The 26,968-nt window shown below is 38.6% G+C and overlaps 1 pseudogene; it reads right to left on the bottom strand.

The window, feature by feature from the left end:
• Positions 1-2,405: 2,405 nt before the first annotated feature.
• Positions 2,406-26,340, bottom strand: LOC104917444 (uncharacterized; annotated as a pseudogene).
• Positions 26,341-26,968: the final 628 nt, after the last annotated feature.

Here is a 26,968-nt window from a genome sequence, read left to right as displayed (position 1 = left end):
TCACCAGTTTCTTTGCCCTTCTCTGTACACATTCCAGGACTTCAATGTCTTTCTTGTAGTGAGGGGTCCAAAACTGAACACAATCTGAGGTGCGGCCTCACCAGTGCTGAGTAAAGGGGATGATTACCTCCGTGTTCCTACTGGCCACACTATTTCTAATGCAGGCCAGGATGCCATTGGCCCTCTTGATCACCTGGGCACACTGTCGGCTCACGTTCAGCCAAGCATCGATCGACACCCCCAGGTCCCTTTCCTCTTCACAGTCATCCAGCCACTCAGCCCCAAGCCTATAGTGATGCATGGGATTATTGTGGCCAAAGTGCAGGACCTGGCACTTGGCCTTGTTGAATCTCATCCCATTCACTTCAGCCAGTGATCCAGCTTATCTAGATCCCTCTGAAGGGCTTTCTTACCCTGAGGCAGATTGACACTACCTTCCAACTTGGCGTCATCTGAAAACTTACTGAGGGTACATTCAATCCCCTCATCTATGTCATCAATGAAGATATTAAACAAGATAGACCCCAGTACCGACCCCTGGGGAACACCACTTGAAACGAGTTGCCAGCTGGACTTGACTCCATTAACCACTACCCATTGGGCACGGTCTAGCCAGTGGTATCTAGCCAGTTCCTTACCCAAAGAAGAGTATACCTGTCCAGACCACAGGCAGCCAGTTTCCGCAGAAGAAGCCTGTGAGAGACCGTGTCAAAGGCTTTGCTGAAGTCTGGGTAGACTACATCAACAGCCCTTCCCTCATCTACCAGTTTGGTCATCCAGTCATAGAAGGAGATGAAATTGGTCAGGCACGACCTGCCTTTCACGAACCCATGCTGACTGGGCCTGATCCCCTGGACACCACACACGTGCCGTGCGATCTCACCCAAGATGATTTGCTCCATTACTTTCTCCGGTACCGAGGTCAGGCTGACAGGCCTCTAGTTTCCCAGATCCTTCTTACTGCCCTTCTTGAAGATAGGAGTCACATCAGCAAGCCTCCAATCCCCTGGGACCTCTCCAGTTAACCAGGAGCGCTGATAGATGGCTGAGAGCGGCTCAGCAATCACACCATCTTCCTCAGCACCCAAAGGTGTAGCCCATCCAGTTCCATGGACTTGGTACAGTCCAGATGGAGGAGGAGCTCTCTGACTATTCCCACCTGAATTGCTGGGGTGTATTCTGTGTAGCATCCCAGACTTCCAGATCAGGGCATAGAATGCCCAGAGGATAACTGGTCTGGCTACTAAAGGCAGATGTAAAGAAGGCATTGAGGATCTCAGCCTTCTCCTTGTCCTCAGTGGCTACATTCTCTGCTGCATCAAGTATAGGATGAAAATTCTCCTTGGTTCTTCTTTTGCCGTTAAGGAGAGGTGGTTGGCTCCACACTTGAAGACTGCCTCCTCCAGTAAAGAAAGGAGGGTGATAGTCATAGATGACTCCATTCTAAATGGAACTGAGGGCCCAATATGTTGGCTTGCCCCTATCTGTAGGGAGGTGTGCTGCCTCCCTGGGGCCCAGATCAGGGATATTTCTAGAAAACTTCCTAGTCTGATCTGCCTCTCTGATTATTACCGCCTATTGACACTCCAGGCTGGCAGTGATGAGGTCACTAACAGAAGCCTGAGGACTATTAAAAAATGATTTTAGGGGACTGGGGAGGTTAGTTGATGGAGCAGGCATACAAGTAGTATTTGCTTGTATTCCTATGGTGGTGGGGAAGGATACTGAGAGGAGCAGGAAAACCAACCTTATAAACACATGGCTGAGAGGCTGGTGCAAACGCAAACATTTTGGGTTCTTTGATCATGGGGCAGTCTAATTGATACCTGGTATGAGGGCTGCCAATGGGTATCACCTATCTCAAAGGGGGAAATGGATCCTTGCCAAGGAGTTGGCGGGACTTATACAGAGGGCTTTAAACTAGATATGAAGGGGGAAGGGGATAAAACCAGGCCTGCTAGAAATGAGCCTGGGGGAGCGATAAAGGAACAAGAAACTCTTTTACAAATACATCAATGGTAAGAGGAAGACTAAGGAGAATCTCCATTCTTTACTGGATGCGGCTGGGAATGTGACAGCTGAGGATAAGGAAAAGGCAGATGTTCTGAATGCCTTCTTTATGTCTGTCTCTAAAAGTCAGACCAGTTATCCTCAGGCTACTCCTCTCTCTGACCTGGTAGTTCGACTGGGGTGCGGACAGAACCCCACGTGATTTGGGAGGACACAGTCAGAGACCTACTACTCCAGCTGGACTGTTACAAGTCCATGGGGCCGGATGGGATTCACCCAAGAGTGCTGAGGGAACTGGCAGAAATGATAGCTGAGCTGCTCACCGTTATCTATCAGCACTTTTTGTTGACTGGTGAGGTCCCAGAAGACTGAAGGCTTGCCAGTGTGACTCCCATCTACAAGAAGGGTTGTAAGGAGGATCCGGGGAGCTACAGATCTGTCAGCCTGATCTTGGTGCCAGGGAAGGTTATGGAGCAGATTGTCTTGAGGGAGATCACGCGGCACGTGTGGGACAACTGGAGGATCAGGCCAGCATGGGTTCACCAAGGGCAGGTCCTGTTTGACCAACCTGATCTCCTTCTATGATTTAGTGAGCCATGTGGTAGACAAGGAAAAGGCTGTTGATGTAATCTACCTAGACTTCAGCAAGGCCTTTGACACTGTCTCCCACAGTATTCTCCTGCAGAAGCCAGCAGCGCATGGTTTGGACAGGTACACTCTTGGCTGGATAAGGAGCTGGCTGGAAGGCCGGGCCCAAAGACTGATAGTGACTGGAGCTAAATCCAGCTGGCGATGGGTCACGAGTGGTGTTCCCCAGGGATTGGTGCTTGGGCCTGTCCTCTTCAATATCTTTATTGATGACCTGGATGAGGGCATTGAGTGCACCCTCAGTAAGTTTGGAGATGACACCAAGTTGGCTGGAAGTGTCAATCAGCTTGCGGGTAGTGAGGGCCTACAGAGGGATCTGGACAGTCTGGATAGCTGGGCTGAAGCCAATGGAATGAGTTTCAACAAGGCCAAATGCCGGGTCCTGCACTTTGGCCATAACTACCCCAGGCAATGCTACAGGCTTGGGAAGGAGTGGCTGGGAGACTGTGTAGAGGAAATGGACCAGGGGGTATTGATTGATGCCCAGCTGAACATGAGCCACCAGTGTGCCCGGGTGGCCAAGAAGGCCAAGGGCATCCTGGCTTGCATCAGGAACAGTGTTGCCAGCAGAAAAAGGGAAGTGATTGTCCCCCTGTACTCAGCTCTGGTGAGGCCGCACCTCGAGTATATGTCCAGTTTTGGGCCCCTCACTGCAAGAAAGACATTGAGGCCCTGGCGTGGGTTCAAAGAAGGGCAGCAAAGCTGGTGAGGGGTCTGGAGCACAGGACTTACGAGGAGTGGCTGAGGGAGCTGGGATTGTTCAGTCTGGAGAAGAGGAGGCTCAGCGGAGACCTTATTGCTCTCTATAACTTCCTGAAGGGAGGTTGTAGTGAGCTGGGGGTCAGTCTCTTCTTTTGTGTAACTAATGATAGAACTAGAGGGAATGGCTTCAAGCTGTGCCAGGGGAGTTTTAGGCTGGACGTTAGGAAATACTTCTTTTCTGAAAGAGTGGTCAGGCAGTGGAATGGGCTACCCAGGGAGGTGGTGGAGTCACTGACCCCGGAGGTCTTCAAGGAATGTTTGGATTTTGTGTTGAGGGACATGATTTAGTGAGTATTACTGGTGATAGATAGATGGTTGGACTGGATGATCTTGAAGGTCTTTTCCAACTTTGGTGTGATTTTGTGTGATTCTGTGATTCTATCTGTAACGTGGCTTGTTTTTCACATCACTGTCAACACTGCTGAAACTCTTTACTGTGTTCACATCCCTAAGTATTCAGGAGCCATCAATGTATGTCAGTGTGTGCAATTTTTTTTTTACATTAGTTCAATTATACACCTTCGCTTTATACTCAATTCTAGGTCAGATGCCATTTTGTCAAATAATGCTTCTGCTGTCATCTTTCTCATGGCAACAAAAATTATCAAAACATTGCCTGGAGTGTTCATTTGCTACAGTCTTACCACCAGCATTAAAATCTGATGTTGTTGGCCAACATAATAAAATTAGAGACATTATTTTTGGAGCAGACCAAATATATTGCAAGTAGATTAGATTCACCTCTATATATAAACCCAAGTAAAAAGTCAAAAATTTTATGGTGCAAAAATCTTAGTACTTTGTAAAGATTTTTGTAATAGAGAAACAAAAACAGACTGACACTGAAGGAGTGATCATGAGACTTTTAGCCAATGCTAACATGTATTTAAAAATGAACATTTATCGCATGAAAAATAATTATTTCACATTCCTGTTTTAAACTCAATAAATTGTTATGGTGTGAAAGCAAAATGTCTGCATGTACTTGCATTTATGAATTTGGCAAAGTGGTTTGATTTTCAACAGTCATAAGTACCACAAACTGTGGCTGCTAATGCATCTGAAAATAAGGTCACTTATTTAAGTGTGTGTGTAGTAAAAGTCCATACACTTTTGTTTAGGTACAATGGATCATGGATCATGGATCATGGATCATGGATCGTCAGATACCTTTCACATTCAATTTTGTATAATTTAAGTACCTGAGACTTTATTTGTATTTTAAACAAACAAAACAAAAATTAGTCTTTCATTTTTCTTAGATTATTTGATATCAGAAAGGAAGACCTAGTAAAAGAACCAATGTTAAATGGAATAATGCCAGTAACTTAGCCAGCAGAAAGGAGCACAATGAATGACTATGACTAAGAACACCAAAGTAGAACAATGTATTAATAAAATTTGTTGCAGCTGGAAGCCCAATTAAGTGCCTTAATGAAAGAAATGTTATATGTTCCACACCATACAAACTAACAAGGATCTTTACCTAAATTGTTGTGGGACTTCTTATGAGAAGTAACTCGAAGAGAAATTTAGGACTACATAAAACTTATTATGAGATGCTCTAGGAGATTTGTGGAATTTTCTCAGACTTAATATGCAAAGTATGGGAAAGAACCAGTGAGATCAAGGTGGATCAAGGGGAAGCAAGTGTGGAAAAATAGAGAGAAAGGAGGATAACAAAGATTATTTTCTTATCCTGCTGCTGATCATTTTGCTTATTTGCCTAATATCTTAGCTTGAACACTCTAGCATGTTTTTTATCCTTATTAACCCCCATATCGTTATTAAATCCTTTTTTTTTTTTTTTTAATTACTAGTGGGTGTTTACTTGTGAGTGAGTGGGTGGCTGAATACTAGCAAAATTTAAATTATTCTAGCTCTTTATTTAGGAGCAGTGGCCTAAATAAGAGTGTCAGTCATTAAAACAAGACTGTCAGCCCAAATACACTGTATGCCTAGGAGACAGCAGGTCAAGGAGACTATCAGCTGGGACCAAAACAAACATATGTTGTTTATTTAAGCTCAGCAATAGAACACTTTAATGTGTTGATGTAGTGTCCACTCATGAACTTTGATCTTGATCAGCCAGAGAGGAAAAACAGGTTTGGGTCATATTTATGTGGATTCTGTTGAAAGTACTGCCCTCTGGCTGCATTTGCCTATGTAGGCATACACATATTTACTTACACATATTTGTATGCACTTATTTGCATATTTGTGAGAATATACACTCATCCTCACTGATGTGTGTACCTGGAGATACAGAGCCAGTGACTGAGGAGAGGTTGGAGGTTGGAGGTTGGACTGAGGAAGACTGGAGTTGTTATTCTGGAGAAGAAGAGGCTAAGGAGAGACGTCATTGCTGCTTACAACTGCCAGAAAGGAGGTTGCAGGAAGGAGGGTGTCAGTCTGTTTTCTTAGTCAACTAGTCATAGGACGTGAGGAAATTACTTCAAGCTGCACCATGGGAGGTTTAAATTGGACATTAAGAAGAATCTCTTAATGGAAAGTGTTGTCAAGGATGGAAACAGAGACTGCCCAGGAAAATGGTGGAGTCCTCATCCCTGGAAATACTTAAAAGATGTGTGGATGTAGAACTAAGGGACAAAGTTTTGTAATGGGGTTCAGTAGATCAGGCTGAAGCTGGACTTGATCATCTTGAAAGTCTTTCCCAACCTAGATGATTCTATGATTCCATAGCAAACCATTGAGATGAGAAAACAGATCACTGTGCCTTACAGTATGACAAAATCAACTTTTACAGATCAGGTAGGAGAAATTCCCCTTGTTGTGCCATGAAGTCCATTCACATATTCAAAAAGGATTTATGTGGGAATAAAGTGACATGTATCTTTCTGGCACAGACTCTGTGACAACTCTATACAGAACTCTAATACTGAATTCTTTCTCCTTCTGATTGGTTAAGGGACAGACTTCCTGAAGGTGGTTTCAAGTCAATCCCCACAACCATGACGCATCATGACCACTATGCAAATGGAGAAGCATGATTGGTACAGCATACATATAGTGCAGATGCTGGACTGTCTCCATCTGGCAAAAACTCGTGGCCCAATTGAAAGGTATTATCACATGGCACAAAAGGCACTGCCAGTACTACAGCTGGCGGCGCAAACCCCACCACCATGAAGAAGAAGAATGAGGAGGATGGACCCTCCGAACATCACAGTGGTGACTTGCTTTTGTTTCCTTTCCTTCTCTCTCTCTCTCTCTCTCTCTCTCTCTCTTTTTCTTTTCCTTTTCCTCTTTCACACACCCATCTTCTAATAAATATAGGGACACTATTGCTTGATTGACACCTTGATTACATTCCCAGTCTTAATTTGGAGGGATTGGAATCAATATAATGAACTATAAGCCTCTTCGGCTTGCGACAGTTGACAATATATTAATCAATAGAAGTAACCAATACAATGTTTGGAAAAGAATAGAAAATCATGTTTGACTTAGGATTTTACACAGACATCAACTTATGTGAAGCTGAAATAAGTTACTGCAATTGAAATATGGACTTAACAGGGTTTTGTTGTTGTTATTGTTGTTTTTCTCCAGAAAATATTTTAACAAGAAAATAAGAAAAACTGGTGATGATTCCTCATGTATATATGATCTTTTCAAATTATAAAGGTACACTGAAATTTACCAAAATGCTAAAGTGGTAAATGCAAGCAATTTTACTCTTCATTGTTCAGAATAAACAAAGAACTTGCACATTCACTGTCATTGATAAGAAGCAGGAATATTATTTTCATAACCTACTGTTTCATATGCTACTTTCTCTCATGATAAAGACATAATGTCATTGTTATGATATTAAATATGATGATGTTTTTATGCACATCCTTTGGAATATCAAATCCATCTGTCAAAACAGAAAGATGACTTGAAACCTGTCCCTTTATGAAAAGTAGAGTCCCATGTGAATTATGACACTTAACAGAACATTTGTGACCTCATACTTTTTGATGAATCTGAAACTGATCTTTAAGTAGTCACCTTGAAAGTGATAAGAAAGATAGAAAAAAATTTCTGTTACCATATTTGCACTGGTAAAAAATATTGCTCTTTTAATTTATATCTGCCAGGCTTTTTTCTCCAATTTTAGACAGTCCAGGAACACAAGTCATTTATTTGCATCATATAAGCTCTTTGATAATCAAAATTCATGTTCATTCATCATCTTTTCCATATTTATTTTCCTTTTGTATAAGATGGACAATAATGCTCTCAAATATTCAGAAACTCTCTCCTTTGGGACACAGGCAAAAAGCTTAAAACTGAACGGCTGGTTTTTGTTCCAAACTTCCTCTGTATTTCTCAATAACAGAATAGCTGAATCTTCAGTTTTATGCATATATTCTTTCAACTCCATCTCCCATTACCTTGTTAAGCAGAAATTAATCACTTATTCGAAGATGCTTAAATAGTCATAGATGCTTAAAGAGTCATCATTTTATTTGCTCTGTTTGAGTTCCTAGATGCCAAATCAAGTGCATATTCAAAATCTCTACTTTGGCAGAATGTTGCACAATAACTGTCTTTTTTTTTTTTTTTTTTTCTTATCAAACCGAACAATATTCTATTTTAATTCATTATTGTCATCATGAAAGGAAGGTCAAGGAAGCATCACACAGTCAGCATGAACGTGGAGGGAACTTATGACAGGGAAGTCACCATCTATGTTTACAGTGATAGATGTGGGAAAGCTGATACTGAAACAAAGGTAGAATGTGAAAGGTAAATGAAAGTCTTCTATAACAGCAGAATTCAAAGAAAATTCTAAGAAAAAATTGAGCCTAAGTGCTTGGATGGAGGGAGCTGTTGGGGGGGGAGGGGGTGGGAAGTGGCAGAAGTGCTACAGACAAGAACACAGAAAAGAAAAAAATTACTCAAATTTTATTTGCCTCTGTTTTTCCTGACAAGATTTATCTTCAGGCCTCTCAGGAGACCAAGCACATTAATAGAGTTGGTAGGAGTGAAGCAGTATCCCCATTAGAAGAATAAAAAGTTAAGGAGAACTTAAACTAATAGAATGAATGTACTTCCCTGAGACCAGCTGGGATATATCCCAGGGTTTTTGGGGATCTAAAGGTTGTCACTGATGGACTGTTCTTTATTATCTTCAAATGATCTTAGTGACTGGGGAAAGTTCCCATTGACTGGGAAGAAGGCAAATACCAAATTCATCTTCAGGAAGAGTAAATTGGGACATTTAAGGAATTACATGCTTGTCAACTGTAACTCAGTCCCAGGAGTATCCTGGAACAAAATATCCAAAGAAGCCATTTACCAGGACATGAAGGACACAAAGAATATAAGGAATATCACGCATGGATTTTCCACAAGGTTTTTTAACATTAAAATTCACTACTTACATGAAAGAGGAATTTCAAATATGATCCTGTGACGTACTATATGTTATGTTTTGTTTCTTTTTTGTCAACAAGATATAGGTATAATTAAACTACTAATAAATTACAGCAGTATTTCGTGCTACACAATGGATTTATCAAATGTAGCTTTTAGACAATAAATCTAGCATTATCTGATACTGTAGCAAAATGAGATTTTTTGAAAGATAGGATGTTTTAATGAAGTAAAGACTAAATAATGGCCACTAGTGTGATATTTCTCACTTTTTAACTGACTAAGAATCATTTTCAGGACAGCTTGATGATCTATCCTTTTGGAATTGGTCATCTTCAGCTTATCTCTTCATTTATTTCTCAGAGAGATGGAATTCAGCCAGCCAGAGCCACATAAAATAAGTGATAATATAGTTTTGAAAAGGAGAAATGATTTAATTTTCTTTTCAGATAAATTATAGTCTGCATGAATGAAGTCACATAATCTGCAATGTGTTGTTTGTTATTTTCTAGTAAGAAACTTCTTTACTGAATTATCTGCTATAATTGAAAGATCTGTCATGAGACATAAACCTTTGGGTATCAGTATTTCTTTGCTTCATGCGCTATCCTATGGTTTCATTCTTTGTAAGGAAAGTTTCTGATTCAAATTTTGAATGTGACATTTTATTAATTAATTTGAACAAGATAATTTGAACCACAGGGTAAATGAATAAATTAAATTGCAAGACTCTTAATCCCCAACGGTGTATTTTACTCAGATTTTTTTTTTCTTTATGAACATTTGTAAGCACACGCTAAGCTGTTCCAAGTATATTGATCTTATAGATGAATTAGTTGTTTGAAGACAATATTGTTGTGAAAAATATGTTGCCAATGTGCCCATGTGCTGATTTTTTTGACAGTTATCATTAATATTAATTTTGACTACTGTCTAGTATTTGTGGATTATTTTATGTTTGTTTAGCATGGTGTAGTGAAGTAGAATTTGTCTTGAGCTATGTGTTATGCTCCTCTTTTGCAGGATTCAATATACAATCAGCATCTTCATGTTGACTATTCTTTGTGTATTGCTACATCACCTTCTACTGTGTCTCAGTAATTTTTTTTTTTAATGCAAAACCATCAGCAATATATTGCTGCTAATGAGAGTACTGAATAAAATTTAGGCATCATGATTTGGTAGCTATATGAGTGGATTTTCAGTTCTGTAACTCAATTCTTAAATATATATATATATATATATATATATATATATATATATATACATATATATGTATGCCAGTCACAAGTTTTATCTATCATGCAGTGCAATAACACATAAGATAGCTCTAACTGAAGTCTTAGTACAGTATTAAAAAAAAATAATAATAAAAATAAAAATCTGGAATACTGGAAACTGTACTCTTTGTAATACCAGTATTTTTTTTCAAGGTAATAAGCCCTCACATCACACCTTGGAACTTGTGTGATTATCTTTGTATGGGTCTGCATTGCACATTGTGGAACCAGATGCTAATCTAATGGAATAAAAATTAAAAAAAATAAGATCCATGCTCTGCAAGCATCCTGGGAAGCAAAGTAAAGGGTACTGAGGGACTACGGTATGATGCAATGTTCTTTTTCTCACAGCAGGTGATAAATGTGTGGGAGATAGACAGAAAATAAGTACTGGTCTAAAAAGGATACTAAAAGCTACTCTTCATCATCTGTAAGTATTTCAGTCATCTTAAAAATAAAATTAAAAAAAAAATCAGGCATGAGGGAGGAGATGCACAGAAAATATACATTTTGTTAGTATCCGTTCTATTAAAAACTTCATTGAATTCTGAATATTTTAAATAAAGACTGTCAGTGCCCAGTCTCATTGCCTTGAACTTGAGATAAATGAAACTGGAAATCAGTTTATAAAGCAACTTCTTTTTTTTTTTTTTCCTACTCTAAAAATCACAATGTGTATACATTTTCTGTGGATATTTTTTCAATCAAAATCTTCTACTGACAAATGAAAGATTAAGATTAAACATACAAAGATTTAATTTCCTTAATTGAGGATATGCTTCAATTAAGATAGGTGCAGTTCTTACGTTCCTCAATATACTTTTCTTATATTTTCTTCTTCTAAAATATACTAGCTTGTAATTTCTATCCAAACAATTTTCTTTTAATTATTTCCAGTATTAACTGGATCGGCTGGCTAGGCGGGGTGGTGGAGTTGCTCTTTATGTGAGAGAGCAGCTAGAATGTATTGAACTTCACTTGGGGGAGAGTGATGTAGCAGTGGAGAGCTTATGGGTGAGAATCAAGGGGCAGGCTGGTAAGGGTGACACGGTTGTGGGTGTGTACTACAGGCCCCCTGATCAGGATGAGGAGGCTGATGAGGCCTTCCATAAGCAACTGGATGTAGCGTCACGTTTCCAGGCACTGGTGCTTATGGGGGACTTCAATTATCCAGATATTTGCTGGATGACCAACATGGCCAGGCACACACGGTCCAGACGGTTCTTGCAGTGCGTTGAAGACAACTTTCTGATGCAGGTGGTGGAGGAACCGACGCGGGGAGGGGTGTTACTGGACCTTATTTTCACCAACAGGGATGGACTTGTTAAGGAAGTAAAGGTTGGGGGCAGCTTGGGTTGTAGTGATCATGAGATGGTGGAGTTCAAGATCCTGAGTGGAAGAAGCAAAGCAATAAGTAGGATTGCTACCCTGGACTTTAGGAGAGCCAACTTCGATCTCTTCCGGGACCTACTTGGAGCTATCCCATGGGCTCGGGTGTTAGAAGGTAAGGGGGGCCTGTGAGAGCTGGTCAGCATTTAAACAGCTCTTCTTCCAAGCTCAGGATCGGTGCGTCCCTGTGAGCAAGAAATCGGGAAAAGGTGGCAGGAGACCTGTGTGGATGAGCAAGGAGCTCATGCGCAAGCTCAAAGGAAAGAAGGTCCATGAAATGTGGAAAAAGGGTCTGACCACTTGGGAAGAATATAGGAATGTAGTCAGGGCCTGCAGGGATGCAACGAGGAAGGCTAAAGCCCATCTGGAATTGAATCTAGCTAAAGTGATAAAGGATAATAAAAAAGGCTTCTTCAAGTATGTTAATAGCAAAAGGAAAACTAGAGAGAATGTGGGCCCCTTACTAAGTGAGGGGGGGGTTCTGGTAACGGGGGATGCTGAGAAGGCAGAGATACTGAATGCCTTCTTTACTTCCGTCTTCAGTGAAAAGGCTCTCCCGCAGGAATCCCACACCCTGGAGGTTAGTGAGAGGGTCTGGGGAATGGGAGACTTCCATTTAGTCAGGAAAGAGGATGTGCGTGAGCGCCTAGGCAGTACTAAGGTCCACAAGTCCATGGGACCTGATGGGGTGCATCCACGTATGCTGAGGGAGCTGGCGGAGGTAATTGCTGAACCGCTCTCCATCATTTTTGAGAGGTCTTGGATAACAGGGGAGGTCCCTGAAGACTGGAGGATAGCCAATGTCACTCCGGTCTTCAAAAAGGGCAAGAAGGAAGATCCGGGTAATTATAGGCCTGTCAGCCTCACCTCTGTCCCTGGAAAGGTGATGGAACAGCTTGTGCTGGATACCATCTCCAGACAACAGGGAGAAAAGGAGGTTATCAGGAGTAGTCAGCATGGGTTCACCAAGGGGAGGTCGTGCTCGACCAACTTGGTGGCCTTCTATGATGCTGTCACATGCAGGGTGGATGGGGGAAAAGCGGTAGATGTAATCTACCTTGATTTTAGAAAGGCCTTTGATACTGTCTCCCATGACATCCTTATAACAAAGCTGAGGAAGTGTGGGATAGACGAGTGGACAGTGAGGTGGGTTGAGAACTAGCTGACTGGCAGAGCGCAGAGGGTCGTCGTTGGTGATGCAGAGTCTGGCTGGAGACCTGTGACCAGTGGTGTCCCCCAGGGGTCTGTGCTGGGTCCGGTCTTGTTCAACATCTTCATCAATGACCTTGATGAGGGGATAGTGGCCACCCTCAGCAAGTTTGCCGATAATACGAAGTTGGGAGGATTGGCTGACATGCCTGAAGGCTGTGCTGCCATTCAGCGAGACCTGGACAGGCTGGAGAGCTGGGCAGTAAGAAACTGGATGAGGTTCAACAAAAGCAAGTGTAGGGTCTTACACCTAGGGAGGAATAATTGCATGCACCAATACAGGCTGGGGGATGAGCTGCTGGAGAGGAGCTCTGCAGAGAGGGACCTGGGTGTCCTGGTGGACGACAGGTTGGCCATGAGCCAGCAGTGTGCCCTCGTGGCCAAAAAGGCCAATGGCATTCTGGGGTGCATTAAGAAGAGCGTGTCCAGCAGGTCGAGAGAGGTGATCCTCCCCCTCTACTCTGCCCTGGTAAGGCCTCATCTGGAGTACTGTGTCCAGTTCTGGGCTCCCCAGTACAAAAAAGACAGGGATCTCTTGGAAAGAGTCCAGCGGAGGGCCACAAAGATGGTGAAGGGCCTGGAGCATCTCCCCTATGAAGAAACGCTAAGTGACCTGGGTCTGTTTAGCCTTGAGAAAAGAAGAGTGAGAGGGGACCTGATCCAGGTTTATAAATATCTGAGGTGTGGCGGCCATAGTGGTGAGGCCAGTCTCTTTTCAGTAGTACATGGAGACAGGACGAGGGGAAACGGACATAAGCTGCAGCATAGGAAGTTTCGCACGAATGTGCGTAAGAACTTCTTCACGGTGAGGGTGACGGAGCACTGGAACAGGCTGCCCAGGGAGGTTGTGGAGTCTCCTTCTCTGGAGATATTCAAGTCTCGCCTGGACGCCTACCTGTGCGACCTGGTGTAGGGAACCTGCTTTGGCAGGGGGGTTGGTCTCGATGATCTCTAGAGGTCCCTTCCAACCCCTACAGTTCTGTGATTCTGTGATTCTGTGATTCTGTGAACTGCTCTTCCTCTAGTGTTTGTCAATCCATTCTCCATTCTTTCCATGTCTACACACTTTTGGAAGATCAGTAGGCTGGGCTTTCCTACTCTCATCTTTCTTTTTTCATAGCTTTCTATTCCTGATTTGAAGTGGAAAGCTTGTGCAATACCACAAAACATCAAATTATTTCATCCATAACACAAAATGATCATTCTCTCAGAGAATAAAACAGTTGTATGGAGCAGTAACGCTTCAGTTATTTTTTTGTGTTTCAGAACTCCTTTTCTGATTAAAAGATCAGAAAGAAAATATTAAAGTTGTGCTTTGTAGGGAAAAAGATTTAAAAAAAAATAGAACAAGAGGATTTGGTGTCCAAAATGTAATTCCAGTGCTGTTATTTGTTAAGTACAGGGTGTTTTAAGCACAAAGAAACTTCTGTCTTCAGTGACACACATTCAGAATATTGTTGAATTAAGGATGAAGTACTCAGCCTACAATTTCCACCCAAAACTTTTATAATGTGAGGGGAATACGTGGCTTGCAGAGCATTTATCATGCACAACACTACATGACTGGAGCTGAACTCTAATTCTGTTGTTCAAAATATTTAATCTCCTCTTCAGTAACAAAAGTAAATGATCCAAACTGAGAAACTGCTTGTGATACTTCCTTTACAATTCTTTATAATCTTCATATATGATTATTCATTTGAAGCAATCTCAAATTTTTGGAGAAAAAACAGTGGAAACATGATCACATACATAGATAACAGGTTTACAAATCAATATAATTATAAAATTTAAAATACAGAGTATTTGGAAAAGTAAAAATTGAATTTATAAGTTTATAAGTATATATATATTCTTATATATATATATAAGTATATATTTGAATTTATTGAAAATTTACACTTTTACTAATGAAAATGAAAACAGCATGGTTGTTTAATAAAAATAAATGTATAAATTTATAGAGAAATATAGGCCTCAAATTATCAGGAAGAAATTTATACTAAAATCTGATCTGCTTAGAAATTTATACTATATTATTATATGTAATAATAACTTTACTGAATTTAGCAAAGCAATCCATTGCTGTTCAATTCCATTTCAAAGCATACTGTTTTAATAAATTTATATGACGTCTCCTTTTTTTTTTTTAATAACCTTGGTTCCATCATGTGAATTAAAAGTATATAATGTGTTTCTCTCCTAAAATATATGAAGATAGATTAAATGAAAATTAAAATATATGAATATAAATTAAATGAAAAATAATACATTAGTGATCAGTGTTATTTCACAGAATTGCAGTATTGTCGGGGTTGGAAAGGATCTCTGGAGACCATTCAGTCCAACCCGTCTGCTAAAGCAGATTCCCTGCAGAAGTTAACACAGGAAAGCATCCAAGTTTTGAACACCTCCAGAGAAGGTGACTCCACAACTTGTCTGGACAGCTTGTCCCAGTATTCCATAATCTTCAATGTAAAGACGTTTTTCCTTATCTTCATATGGAATGTAATCTGTTCCAATTTGTGCTCATTGTCCCTTATTCTGTCACTGGGAACCACTGAAAGAGCCTGGTCCCATCCACTTGACATTTGCCCTTTAGATAATTATAAGCATGGATAAGATCCCCTCTAAGTTTTCTCTTTTCCAAGTTGAACAGACCCAGGTCTCTCAGCCTTTTCACAAACAGGAGGTGCTCCAGGCCACCTATCATCATTATGGCCCTCCTCTGGCCTCTTTCTAGAAGATCTGTCTTTTTTGAATTGACATGCCTAGAACTGGACACAGTACTCGAGATGTAGCCCCACTGGGGCAGAGTAGAGGGGGAGAATAACTCTCTCAACCTGCTGGACATGCTCTTTTCAACGCACCCCAGGATCCCACTGGCCTTCTTGGCCACAAGGGCACACTGTTGGCTCATAACCAACCTCTTGTCCACCAGGACACTCAGGTTCATCTCTTTAGAGCTTCTTTCCAGTATGTTAGCCCCTAAACTGTTCTGATGCATGTGGTTATTCATCCCCAGGTGTAGGACTCTATACTTGCTCTTTTTGAACCTCATAAGATTTCTCTCCACCTAACTCTCTGGCCTGTCCTGGTCAAATAGCTATTCAAATAGTGAGTTTATACACTTCTTGACAGATTAGTGTTTGCATAGCACTAATATCTATTTACATAGCATTCGTTCAAGACTTCATTCCCCAGCTCATTGAGCTACTATGTGAGAACCATGTTTATATCACTTCTTCCCATGTGCATTTGTGCCCACATAACATTTTGTTATGACAAAACATAAAAAAAATAAAAATAAAAATAAACCAAAAAAAAACCGTAGAGTAGCAGTAGAGAGCACATGAGCCTGCTATTTTGTTATACATTGTCTATGGTATGTGAAAAGTAAGAGGGAGAAAAGTTTTGCACTTCCAGAAAGAAGTATCAAAGTGTTCTGTGCTTCCTGAGAGAAGTTTAAAATATTTAACTATTAGACCATTATAATTTATAATTTTTTAAGAGTAATATACATTTTCATCGTAAACTAAACCACAAGCATTTTTACTTATGGTTCCAACCTTTTCTTAACTTTTAAAGGTTGTATGCACTTTTGACCATATTTATTTATATAAAGATTGCTCTGTATGTTAAGTGCCTTAAAAATTATGTGAAATACCATAGCCTACTAAGTGCTTGGTATTTAGTTATTATTCTTTATTTGATCTTTTTACCTGTCATCAAATTTTTTATGTACAAAAGGGTCCAAACTATTTTTATTCAAGAGGGTGATCCAATTTTAATTGAATAATTAAATCCATATATACATAAGTGCTTAAACATTTTAAATAATATTTACTCATATCCATGTGTATTAATTTTCAATTTAATGCCTCCACAGAAATATTTTAATAATGACAATTATTAATAGTATATGTGTTCATTTTCCAATGAAAACTGAAGCTAATTTAGATAAAATAAAAGTTCCAAAGACTTTTTAATAAGTATATGTATATATACATATATTTAATCTCTTTTGTCTTAATAAATTTTAGTGTGCATTTGAAAAAAATGTTTATTTTACGTTTTAAAGAACTTGCATTTGTGTATTGAAATTTTTATTATCTTTACTTTGGGGCAATTTGACCTTTTGTGACATGACTTTTCATTTCTTCTATGCTTTTTTGTAGTACTAATGAAAATAGATCAAACAAATATTTATTATTATTATTGCTATTATTATTCATTGAAATAAAATTGTACTCAATCACATTCAACAATGGAAAAGAAGAACTTATGTGATTTATCAAGTCTGGATTGACAATTAATTTGTTATTTGGACATGAGATTAGAGTAACATAGTCACCTAAAATTTATGTTCCTAGGAAATTCAAATTTATTCTAATTCTGTGTTTTAATACACTCAATATAAAATAATTAAAAAAAAACAAAAAACAAATCCAAAGCAAGTGACTCACAAAAAATATATTACTCTTCTATATTTGTATATTAAAAGGAAAGTTTTTATCACACTTGCTAGTCCATGAATAGTAGATATATCTGAAATTTAAGATAAATTCTTAAGTGTCATGTGATTTCTGTGCCCCAAGGAATGCCAGATCCAGACACTTTCGGACGTATTCAAGAGCCACTTTTCAGAGTCTCTATTTGTGGTATTGATTGTTTCTCATAGACAGTCAGTTAACAAAAAGTTGAAAATACAGTCTTACATGATCCCTGGCCTTCAAGGAAAGAGCCAGTCTATGCCTTAGTGACCAGAATTTTCTAATTGCAAGCCAAAGTGAGATGTAAGGTGGTTAAGATGTATAGTAAGTACTAAGCTTCACCTTCTAAATGCAAAAATTTAGAAGAATGTTCAAATTAGTGTTTCATTTAAAAACATAAAGTACATGGAAAAATGGATAAAAGGCATTGATCATCAGGTGAAACATGTTTCTTATGTATTGCTTTGCTAAATTAACTTTCTAGGGAAAAAAAAAAAACAACAAACGAACAAACAAAAAAAAGACCTTTACCTTTACCCAAATTTCAGGAAAGCATTTCAGCTAATGCCTAAATGGAATCTATTAACTGAAGTTAACTGAATCAGGAAATGTAAGCAATAGCAAAAGATCTTACATGCTATTGAAACATCAATATCAGGAAGGTAAAATTCAGATGCAAACAGTATTGTAAGTTCAACTAATGTAGTTTATTTTTGCATTGTGATGCAACTCTATTTATTGAGTTACCTACAAATATTTTTATGGTTCTAATTGCCATACAGTATACAGTGCTGTTTCTTTTATTCATAGAGCAACCCTCATCAACAGGAGTATTTTTCCTTAATGTGAAAGAGAGCTATTTACCTGTGTCAACAGTGTGCTTCTATTGGCAAGATTCTCCATCCAGGCAAATTAATCCTGTTTCTGTACAATTAACTGTACAAGACAAATAGAGCTGCTGATTCCAGAATTAGTTCACTTGCTGCTAGCTTTGACATTTGTGCACTCCACAATTCCCAGTTTAGAGAGAAAATCCACAGAAACAAAACAATGTTTTAAGAGATGAGGTGATGAAGCTAATTAAAATAATTTCAGTATCTGGGTTATTGAATGACAACAGTTTAATCTCAAATAAGAAATTATCATTTCCCGGAAAACTTTTTAATGAGTTGTAAGGATTTTAAACTACAATTTTTTTAACATATAATTTCCTACAGTTACATTGTACTAAAAAAAAAAAAAAAAAAGTTAAAAATCTACAGTGTTTAGTTTTTTTCAAAGCATTCAAGGTATTCGGTTGGAATAAACAATTGTATTATAATTGGTTAGCTTAAATTGAAAGTTAATTTTGAATACAATCAAACATGTGCTGTCATAGAGTGGTTAAGCATTCAAGATAAAAAAAAGTAGTTCAGTCCTTTATACAACTCTGGGAAAGGAAATAAAACCCCTTTCTAGGTAAAGAAAGTATGAAAACGGTTGTTTGTCACCTACACAGGCATGAAATAAATGTTTCCCTCTTTCAAACTACTATGCAATAGAGTACTTCTTTATAACTCACCAAACTGAGCAAGAAGTGTTCTCTCTTCTTCTTTGTTTTCATTTTTAACTGCAGTGATCTCATCACATTTCTTTTCCTCTTGTGTATTTGTGATCTGACAGGCAAATAGAAATAAGTACAAATGACATTATAACAATTACAAAGAGAAGCAACCTTCTAGAGCAAACATCTAGAATTTCTGTACCTTGTGAAAGTTAAAATATAGTCCCAACAGAAATACAGGTAAGGGCCAAAACTATATGCTCAAAAGCAGAAAGTTTTGAGGATTCTTAATAGGTTAAAATGTTACAGAACAGAGTGTTAAGTCATGCTTTGGAGTAAGAACTTGCATTTCAGCTTTAAAGTGAGATATAAAAATCTCAGATCAAATTCTGTCTTGCACTACTTACTTCAAGATATAACAAAAAAAGAAATCAGAAGCTAAGAGGTGACCCATGATACTGTAGATTGAATGCTTTTAACCTTTTCATTCTCAATTGACTGCGGCTGTCTACAGAATGAATGTCTATGTAACCTAAGAGCAGATTACTGAGGAATTAAGTAATTTACACCATGAAGATTGATATATCAACTTGGTTCTTGTCATTCACTCCACATTCGCTTCCTCCCTTAGGAAATTAACTACATCTATCATCTCTATATGACACTAATACTGATGGCCTTTGCTGTCACAGATGATATACTCAAAATACACCTAAAAATTGTGGAATTATTTTCAACTTCAAATAATCTTTCTATATTTTTTCTAACTAGATCAGTTTGTCAATACACACACACACACAGACACACAAAAAACTAATCTACAAACACTATAGAACTCTTCCTCAGAACATTATGCTGGATCATCACAGTCCCATTTTGAGCTACTTTTCATGCGTACAATATAAAGACTTCAAATCTATATCCAGGAAACATTTCAGTGAAACAAATCTTATACAACAATATTAGAGATTTAGGATAGATTGTATAAATGCCTAAATTGCAATGTAGATAGACCAGTCAGACAAAGTAAACTACAGGGATGAAAAAAATTGTAATAAATCAGTGCTCAACAATGTTTTCGAACTTGAAAAAGTTTAAGAATGTCATTTTTCCCTTATGGCATATTGATAAAAAAGCAGCACATTATCTAGTGCAAAATACCTATACTTTTTTTATTATTATTTTATTTTTCCAGGCCAAGAGTAGGAATAATTGAATTTACATACATACAAAAATTTGTAAAAAGAAATACAGATAGAATTAACAAATTGATTATTTGAAAATAACAACCAGTCTCCAGAATAACTGTTTTATGTATAACTTTGTTCACAGGAAACTAAAGTACAAATTGTTCACAGTGATATGAAGTTGAGCATAGCCTGTATGGCCTGGAAGCTGGAGGGAACTGAAGATTACACAAAGTTCTGTGATCTGTAATATTTCCTTAAGTAGCCTTAGATGCTGGCAACATCAGGGGATCCTAATGTACAAACTCTAAGAGAAATGCTGGGATGGGGACTTGGTGGTGCCAAGGCATGGAGAAATACCTGCTGATTACTGCTGTCCATGGGCCAAAAGTCTGTTACTTCTTAACAAAGTGCTGTCTTTTAGGTGAACTTTACTCTTCATATGTTCATTGTAATACCAAAACGTACCTCCTTCCCAAAAGGTGCAACCAAAAAGTGAGGCAAGAGAATTTTACACCAAACAGAACAAAGGTACATAATGACTAAAGTTACTCAAGCTCCACCTCTGGAATAAGAAATAGTATAAAAATGGTTTAAGAGGGAGGGAAGATTAGGGAAGATACTATCACAGACAAGCCAGTTACAGGCTATCCCTGAATTATAGAATCGGTGAATGAGCTGAACTTCCCCATCACGAGGATGCCTACAGGGAGGAGAAAGAGAGACTTGCACAGTCGGCTATCCTGAGTGTTTCCCTGAGAAACTTTGTAATCTGTATAGAATTTAATTTGTAACTTAGCACGCTTGTGGCTAGACTGTATTACTCTTAGCTTTTTGCACACTCTTTGCATTGTTTTTGGTTAACCTTGCAACCTCACATACTTTGCAGACAGTGAATTTCTCACCAGCAGTCTAAAAGAACCTATAATCTGTTTCTAATAAACTACTAATTCTATAATGAATTCTGCTTGGGTGTGGCCAACAATTCCTCCATGGGTTTAGCCATGTGAATTCTGATTGGATGCTACTAGATTAGCAAAGAAGGTGTTTTGTTAGCTTATTGAATGCCACTAGACAAATCAGGTAGCACACTACTAGTGAATTTGTAATTGTGACTAGTTGATATATTGAACACAATTGGACTTACATTGCCAAACTGGACATCACTCAAATTTTGTTCTTTAATATGTCAGAATCTGAGAAAGCTTACAAAAAGTAGGAAAGCTTCAGTAACTGTGTACTATGAAATTCTCTAAAAAATGTTGCATTTTAAAGAAAAGTATAGATCACCTAAGATATTACATTTTTAGATAAATAGTAACGAATTAGAGATATCTGCTAAATGTTGCTTATTAAGATAAAAATTAGAATTATGTACATTTATAAAAAGGATGCTTATACATACATAACATTTGGTTATATATTTACAGAATACAGAATTTCACTCATTTCATAGATATTTGCATACCAGTACTTATACATCAATACCAGAGGTGTATGCTAGTTGCCATTTTTGTTCATCTGAATTAAGTGATGAATAACATGATGAATTGCAGAACCATATCATAAAATAATTGTGCTTCTTTCCACATCTTTTATCCACAAGTAGTTACATCATTTGTTTTTATATGTCATCTTTAGATCACCCACATAAGTCAATAGAAACAGGTGGTATGCTGAAGTCTGACACTTATTTTCTGGAATCTGGTAGCAGAAACTCCAGAAATGAAGTTTTCAGTTTTCCAAAGGTGTATGACTCTTGTAATAGCTTCAGAGCTCCCAGAAGACAAACAAACACACAAAAAACAACATACACACACACAGGCTGAGGTTCTGTTTTTGTGTTCTGGTGGATTTCTATGCTTCTAAGATGTACTAACACTTAGGGGCCCTAGCTTTGTAAATGAAACAAAAAAAAAGGTGGGAGTAACAGATTGCCTGAATGTAAGGATTCAGAAATGAATTTGATAACATGAAAACAATTTTTTTTCTCCCGCATTTCTGAAGAATAAGCTGTTTGCAGACAAATTGGCCACCAAACCACAGATGCCGTGATTCCATATCAAATAATCACATACTAGATTTATACGCTGTTCTTTTAATGTGTTGCTTCTTATGAAAAAACGATATTTTCTTCCAAATTCATCTATTATATTGGTAGATTCTTTTTTTAATATCTTGGATTAGATATACAATCTTAGCAGTCACTAAGTGACACATACGCTAACCAATCTGTCTTCATGCATGAAACTCCCTGTGACTGATATGTTTTTGTTGCAGTATAATCCAGTAAACCTACTACAAGTGTGCTCAATCAAGAACTCTCACATGGTTAAAGGATCGGTTTTCATTTTTTCACAGAATTAATGTGTTGATAAAAGTCTCAAGATCAAATATTGCCCATACAAAAAACTTTTTTTTTAACATTGAAATAATTAGAACTAACCTGTTCCCAATGAGAAGATAGATTACTCAGACATAAAGACTTACTCCATGCAATATGAGAGAACTATAGACTTACTGAAAATAAATGAATAAACAACAACAACAAAATCAACAGGTTTTGAAGCTAATTAAGAGTTTAAAAGAAGGAAAAGTGTAACCATATAACATACAAATACTATTTTCACAGGTATTCACACTTCTTAATTTTTGACACCTCATTTAGTCTGTTAGAGATAGAAGTTATTAGGCTCCTATTTTTCTAACTTTTCATCAAGCAGGCAAATAATTTTTTTCCCTGAATATTTAGGTGACATCTAAGGAGATCTCTAGCCAAACATAATGCACAAAGAAAACTGTGCCTTCACATTTTTTATGTGAAATACTGATGGAAATTTAAGGCAAAGTAGGAAGTTTGTGCGTCTCCAAAGATAAGAATTGGAGGAAGAATAATGTTCCAGGCTGTTATTTAGGTACTGAAGAATCACAGAACTGCTCAAGTTGGGAAAGACCTTCAAGATCACCAAATCCAACCACAATCTAACCATACTACTCTAACTCTAACAACTCACACCTAAACTGTGTCCCCAAGCACCACATCCAAACGGTTTTTAAACACATTCAGGGATGGTGACTCAACCACCTCCTTGGGGAGCCTATGCCAGTGCTTAACAACCCTTTCTGTAAAGAGGGGAAATATCTAAATGCCAGTTTAAGAAGACCACCCTATGTCCTAATGTCCTCATGCTGATCAGATTTCTAGAGAATACATGAAATTCCCAGCTTACCAGCTGGACTTGTTGATGTTTAAATAAATGAGAAAACAATCTTTTGAAGATATGACATCACTCAAGACACTAGCATATGAAGTAAGTTTTGTGTCTACCAGTCATACAAGATACTATTAACATCTAGTATATATTATAAAAGTAATAATCTGTTAGTATATTATTGCATACATAAAAGCTCCAACAAGAGAGCTAGTAGAGGATAGCTGAAGTAATTTCATGCACTTCTATCTGGAATTCTCACCTATGAAATAAAAGATTTGAAAAAAAAAGGCTTAAGAAAAAGACTATTATGCTACCCATTCTTCTACGTTTTTATAATAACATTTGTATGCTGGAGAGTGAGAAACTGATACAAACAAACAAACAAACAAAAAAAGATTTCTGGTTTCACTTCCAATGAAAAATCAGATCATCTGTAAAGCTTCAACATTAAGGAATGATCGTAAGAGAAAGTAGAGAAACTTCAGATTTCTGTATTCCCCATTCATGTATCTTTGCAGTAGTAGAGCATCGGTTGGTTGTGGATAATCTTTACCTAGGCTGGTGGATGCTCTACTATTGGTACACTGAGCATATCTGCAAGAAAACATCATCATTACAAGGTTGTGTCTTCCTCATTTAATAATTCAAGATCAGCACATCCGAAGACACATCCTTCTCCAGGGGTTAGTGTTAGGGTTATGATTTGGGTTTGGATTAGAGACAGGGTAAGTGTTGGGTTATGGTTAGTGTTAGGGTTAGGGTTAGATTTAGGTTAAGGTTCAGTTATTAGGGTGAGCATTAGGGATGGGTTAAGGGTAGGGTTAGGGTTAGGCCTAGGGTTAGGATTAGGATTAGGGTTAGGATTAGGGTTAGGATTAGGATTAGGGTTAGGGTTAGGATTAGGCTTTGGTTAGTACAGTGAACACTAGGGTTGTGTTAAGGGTAGTGTTTATAGGGTTTAAGGTAGGGTTAGGGTTAGGGTTAGAGTTAGGATTAGGTTTTGGGAAGTTTTAGTGTTGGGTTAGAGTTAGCATTAGTTTTAGTGTTTGGGATAGGGTTAGGGTTAGGTTTAGGATTAGTGTTTGGATTAATTTTCAGGTTAGGGTTAGGGTTCGTGTTTGGGTTAGTTTTACGGTTAGGGTAGCAGTTAGGCTTAGAGTTAGGTTTGATTAGTTTTAGTGTACGGTTTGGCTTAGGGGTAGTGTTAGAGTTAGCTTCAATGTTAGGGTTAGGGTAGGATTAGTGTTAGGTTTTGGGTAAAGGTAGTTTTAGGATTACGGTTTGGGTTAGAGTTAGTGTAACATAAGACTAATGTCTTAGGTTTAGTGTTTGTATTAATTTAAATAGGGTTGAATTCTTTAAAAGTCTTCTCATACAAGGTTATGTAGGAATGGCACTGGTATGTTTTAGCTTTAACTGCATCTGTAATCTTTAAATTAGGTGTATATATACCAAGAGAATAAAAGAGAAAGCATTTCTAATTTCAAAAATTACCATGAGATTTAGATCCAAACTTGAATTAATAATTAAGATGGTATAGTGTCTTTAATTTTCTCTGGAATAAGAAAACCAACCCAAACAACCAATCAACAAGCAATGCAAATCAAAACAGAGAAGCCTGAGAGAAGTCTGAGTTGTGATATATACTTACAAGATACCAAAAGGAGTCTTATTTTTAAAATTAATACTAAAAACTAAAAATTTAAGTTTTAAGGTAACTTGGACAGCAGAAACTTTCTTTAATATTGCATTATAGAAATATGAGATAAGCTCCAGGTGAAAGTTTAAATATGTAAGTGTCATAGTTTTAAAATTTTTTCCATCACAAGAGGGGTGGCCAGCAGGGACAGGGAGGTGATTGTCCCCCTCTACTCTGCTCTTCTGAGGCCTCATCTGGAGTACTGCGTCCGCGTCTGGAGCCCCCAGTACAAAAAAGACAGGGATCTCTTGGAGAGGGTCCAGAGGAGAGCCCCAAAGATGATCAGGGGACTGGGGCACCTCCCCTATGAAGACAAGCTGACGGAGCTGGGCTTGTTCAGCCTGGAGAAAAGAAGGCTGTGGGGTTTCAGTACCAAAAGGGAGCCTACAAACAGGAGGGGAATCAAGTCTTTGAAAGGGTAGATAACAGCAGGACAAGGGAAAATGTTTTGAAGTTGAGGGAGGGAAGATTTAGGTTGGATGTTAGGGGGAAGTTCTTTACAGAGAGAGTGGTGAGGTGCTGGAACAGGCTGCCCAGAGAGGTTGTGGATGCCCCATCCCTGGAGATGTTCAAGACCAGCTTGGATGGGGCCCTGGGCAGCCTGGTCTAGTATTAAATGGGGAGGTTGGTGGGCATAGAACTGTTGATGACCACCCTCTGTCTGCGGCCTTTTAACCAATTTCTTATCCATCGAGTGGTCCACCCATCAAATCCACATCCCTCCAATTTGGAGATAAGGATGTGGTGAAGGAGTATGTCGAAGGCCTTGCACAAGTCCAGGTCAATTACATCAGTCGCCTTTCCCTTGCCCACCAATGCTGTCACTCCATCATAGAAGGCCACCAGATTGGTTAAGCATGATCTTCCTCTGATGAAGCCATGCTGGCTGTCTCAGATCACACGCTCATTCCTCACGTGATCAAGCATGTCATCCAGGAGGATCTGTTCCATTATCTTCCCAGGCACAGAGGTGAGACTCACCGGCCTGTAGTTCCTGGGGTCCTCCTTGCTCTTTTTCTTGTAAATGGGAGTGACGTGACCCTTCCTCCAGTCATCTGGGACCTCACCTGACAGCCATGACTTTTCAAATACGATGGGGGGCACCTTGGCAACCACCTCAGCCAGCTCCTTCAGAACTCTGGGATGCATGCCATCCTGCCCCATAGACTTGTACACATTCAGTCTCATGAGGTGGTCTCAAATTTGCTCTGCCTTTACAGCAGGGTGCATTTACTGCCCCAGTTCCCACCTTGAGGTTTAGGGATGCTGGGCTCAGGGATGTGAGAAGTACTGGAATGCTGGCCTCCAGTGAAGACCGAGGCAAAAAACTCATTCATTACCTCAGCCTTCTCTTCATCCATTGAAGCCAGTTTTCCTTTTACATTTACCAAAGGATTGGTAAATCTGGCTTTGATCTGTCTCTTCTGACCAACATACCTGCAGAATGTCTTCCTATTGCTTTTGGCATCCCTTGCCAAGTTCAATTCTGCCTGTGCCTTTGCCTTTTCTGATCCCATGTCCTCATGGAAGATAATGTAGAATGTAGTATCAATCCTGAATAGGTAATTTGAATTTGTAAAACAACAGGATCATACTTTATCTTATAAAGATTTAAGAAATTACTTATAAAGGATGTGAGGGAGAATCCCAGTTAAGAGAAAAGATGACTGAGGCATAAAGACATTCATAGCTTAATGATGAATCCTCCTGAGCTAACCATCTTAAGTTAAAACTATCAGAATAAAAATCTTTTCTGCTGTGATCTACGTATGCTATCAGTTTGGATTCTGACTATTAGCCTGCTACCTATCCTGACAATCATTCTTTCAATGATTTCTTTTTCAGTTTTACTTTCCTAAAGAGGTAATGCTGACTGATGCTATCAGGGATAAACATTGAATATCTGTGATTGTTTTGGAAATAGTCTAACTTCTGGCAGTGATTTTAAAGTATGTAAAATATAAAAGCTGCAAAATGTACTGTAATATATACAATTTTTTCAGTTTAAGAACATAAGGAAACAATTTGCTACTATGCAGATGGCTGAGCACAAGATGTCCAGAAAAGTTGTGGAATCTCTTTCCTTTAAGATATTCATTATCTACCTGGACACGGTTCTTGAGAAGCTGCTGTTGAGGACTCTGC

Source organism: Meleagris gallopavo, chromosome 1 (genome assembly GCF_905368555.1).
Source record: "Meleagris gallopavo chromosome 1, MGAL_WU_HG_1.1, whole genome shotgun sequence".
In the NCBI taxonomy this organism is placed as follows: domain Eukaryota; kingdom Metazoa; phylum Chordata; class Aves; order Galliformes; family Phasianidae; genus Meleagris; species Meleagris gallopavo.
The sequence above is the reverse complement of the archived record's forward strand: the minus strand, read 5'-3'. Positions and strand labels throughout refer to the sequence as shown.